Here is a 3788-nt window from a genome sequence, read left to right as displayed (position 1 = left end):
TATTTTGATTGTTTTAACTAAATTGCTCCATTTCTTTTAAGAAAAAAGTGCCTTAAATTTATCCTTCAGTCTATTAACAGGGGAATAAAAACTCTTAACTCCAAAACAGATAATGGCGTTCTAGTGTATGATCTTGATTGACAAGCTGTGGCTGTCTTAGCTGTTCACCATAAAACTCAACATGAAAATACCAACTTTCTAAATGTCCTTTGCTCTCATTGAATGAATTAACTAAAAAATAATGGAATGCTATTGGCATTAAGTTCAAAGCCTACTCCAAAATCATCAAGTTCACTTGTAACAGTCTACTGTACTAATTGGCCTCTTAGCAATTCCTTCAGCAGAAGTATTAAAGAATGCGAGTGGAAAATAAAATTCAACTTAATTAGAAGATTCTCCTTGCATTTTGATCATCAGCATTGCCAATAAGAAGGTGCATGGGAAACGTACCAAACCTTTTCCCCCAAAACATCCTTTCCCCAATTTCTGTAACAAGATGGTTTTATTGTGTCATGTTATAACAACTCAGTCAAGAAAGTAAAAATCAGAGTTTAAAGAAAGGGCTCAATGACTAAAAGAGAGGTACTGAGAGGAAGACTTACTCTGGAGGCTGCAGCCTACAATTTTCAGATATTGCCTCACAGGTGAAAACATACTTGGAGTATCTTGGAGTGAAAAATACAACAGAGTTGAAAGTTTTCCAAAGAAAAACACATCAAAATTCAATGGGAGACCTAGCTACGGGCTGCTCCCCTCGCCAGCCCGCGCCCCACATAGCTGCCGCCCCGGCGGGACCTGTGGAGCTGGCCTTCGCCGAGTTGGCGCCGGCTTGACTGTCGCGCAGCCAGCAGTTCCGCAGCAGGGTGGGCGGGCGCGGCAGGCGTGGTTGGGCGCGGCAGGCGTGGCTGGGCGCGGCAGGCGTGGCTGGGCGCGGCAGGCGTGGTTGGGCGTGGGTTGCGCGCTGTTCGGCGGTCCACTCTCTTTCCTGCTGCAGGTGTACGAGCCCCCGCCAGGCCACCCCGACTCCTTCCACCGCGGCATCTTCTGCTTCTGCTGCGGCAAGCCGCCGTGCTATGCCAGCCTACGAGTTTCTAGGAATCAGCTACTCAGGAAAAATGATTTTTATTCATATGGGTCACCTTCTGAGAATCCTCCCCCAGAAACAGGAGAATTGGTGTATCTCCAACTTAAGTCTGGTGCTCATCTCTGCAGGTTTTGTGGCTGTTTAGGCTCCAAAACTTGCTCTAGATGCCACAAAGCGTATTAATGCGGCAAGGAGTATCAGACTCTAGACCGGAGATTGGGACATAAGCAGGCTTGTGCACAACCAGATCATCTGAACCTTACAACTCCAGACCACAACTTCCTTTTTCCAGAATTTGAAATTGTAATAGAAACAGAAGATGAGATTATGCCTGAGGTTGTGGAAAAGGAAGATTATTCAGAGATTTTAGGGAGCATGGTTAAGCAGTTCCAGGACTTCATTCATTAAGTGGTTCAACTTCATGCTGGGAAGAAAGGTCTCAATGTATCCAGAAGAGAGGTACTGAGAGGAAGACTCGCTTTGGAGGCTGTAGCCTACAATTTTCAGATATTGCCTCAGGCGAAAATATACTTCCTGGACTTTGTTTCCTGACATATATCACGTGTGTTTTGCTCCCTATAAAGACAAAGGGGTGCGGTATCCAGGTGGTCCCACGAGTAGGGCTACACAAGATGCTGGAGGTTTGGTAAGTTCCTCTGGGTCCCAGATATGTTTCTCAGGTCGGGATAGTGTGAGTGCCTAGCACAGTGTCGGGCATGCAGAAGGACCCCTTTAAAGTATCTCTTTCATCTGGCCAGTTTTAGATACACAATTTTGTCAGTTTCTCTACAGTGCATACTCTTGGGTAGTGCCTGTGCTGACCAAGTATCTTAGAGGCTTATTTTATTACAGTAGCCAACATTTCTCCAGCACTCACCTTATATAAAGGACTGTTTATGCATGAGCTCATTAAAATCCTGAGAGTAGACCAGTAAGTCAGAAACTCTGCCCCATTTTGAAGGTGAGGAAATTAAGGTTCTGGGTATAACTTGCTTTGGTCACATAATGTTAAGTTTTACAATTTGAGCCTTGAACCATACACAAAACCACTACAAAATTAGATTTATAGACTCAAAATGAAAACGTCAGCTTACTGGTTTCTAGTTCACACCGGTCATATATTCCAAAACGTGTTTGAGTCTTACTCTATGCCTGAACTTGTGCTTGATAATAGGGATATAATGGGAAGCGACCCTCCAGTGGTCAGATGCTCACAGTCCCGTGGAGGACCCCAAATAATACTTAGAGAAGATAAATTCCATGTGATGACTGATAAGAGTACAATACAGGTGTCATGGGAGCACGTGACATCACTGAGGACTGCCTGGAAGGGGCCACACGCATGTTCATACCAATACGTTGAAAAGGGTAAGGAATAAAAATGCATTCCTTTAGGAGAAGGAGGAGCCTAGAATAGGAGGATCAAGGATGAAAACTGGACTTCAAATATGCCTTGTTTGTGTAAATGTGACTTCGGAACTGTGTGAGTATTTTAAGATAGTAAAATCAGTTGTAAAATAAGTTTTAAGAAGCAGTCCCTAACCATCAAAAGTGAAAAACTCTTGATGTAGTCATATGACCACACTAAGAACTCTTCTAGGTGACTTCAAAACATCGGGCAGTACATCTCTAGTGGAATATACCCTGAGAATGAAAAGAACGTAACAATTTTAGGATTTTTCAATAAACATGTTATTACTAGACTGTTGCTGTTATTTGGAGATGGTTGTGCATGTATTGGGGGATAAAACAAATGAGTAATTATGTTGGTGTTACTGAGAACTGAGGTGTTGGGCATGGGAGGAAGATCATGTTGATTGTGTCTACATACCATTTCTCTCTAAAAGGAACTTCAGGCTCTTTGGAGAGGTGGTTGATTCCAGAACTGGGTCAGGAAATGTTCAAATAATGTGGGAACATGGTCACATCAACATGGTCATATCAAAGATTAAGGAAGCTCACAAGGATTACTAGGGCCATGTCAGAAGAACTCAAGCAACATGAAAAGGCTCCTGTTGGCAAAAGATGGACAGTTTGCACATCCACAAGGACACTAACTGCATCAGATATGTCTAATGGGTTCAAAATAATTCTTTTTTTTTTTTTTTTTTTTTTTGAGACGGAGTCTTGCTCTGTCGCCCAGGCTAGAGTGCAGTGGCCGGATCTCAGCTCACTGCAAGCTCCGCCTCCCGGGTTTACACCATTCTCCTGCCTCAGCCTCCCGAGTTGCTGGGACTACAGGCGCCCGCCACCTCGCCCAGCTAGTTTTTTGTATTTTTAGTAGAGACGAGGTTTCACCGTGTTAGCCGGGATGGTCTCGATCTCCTGACCTCGTGATCCGCCCGTCTCGGCCTCCCAAAGTGCTGGGATTACAGGCTTGAGCCACCACGCCCGGCCCAAAATAATTCTTAAAAAAACTCAGTAATCATCTTTGTAGGATACTTGGAAACAGATTCATTATTTTCAAATGGATAAATAAAAGGAAAGAGTTTGCCTTCTAGGGGTACATAACTTAATTATGAATGAAGTGATATGTGTGGGACTTACTTCAGAGTAATTGAGTTGGAAGTGGCAAAGAAAGAAAACACTGGACTTGGTAGTGTTGAAGCTGATTAATGGTACGTGGGGGCTCATTATACTATTTCCACTTTTGTATGGTCAAGATTTTCCAAAATAAAAGGAGAATTAAAAGAAAAAAATTCAA

General features: G+C 43.3%; 1 pseudogene; it reads left to right on the top strand.

Annotated features, from left to right (window-relative positions):
- The first annotated feature begins 725 nt into the window (after positions 1 to 725).
- On the top strand, positions 726 to 1972 carry LOC111540934 (annotated as a pseudogene).
- The last annotated feature ends 1816 nt before the right edge of the window (positions 1973 to 3788 follow it).

This window comes from Piliocolobus tephrosceles, chromosome 10 (assembly GCF_002776525.5).
Source record: "Piliocolobus tephrosceles isolate RC106 chromosome 10, ASM277652v3, whole genome shotgun sequence".
Lineage (NCBI taxonomy): Eukaryota > Metazoa > Chordata > Mammalia > Primates > Cercopithecidae > Piliocolobus > Piliocolobus tephrosceles.
This window is presented reverse-complemented; position numbering and strand designations above follow the sequence as displayed.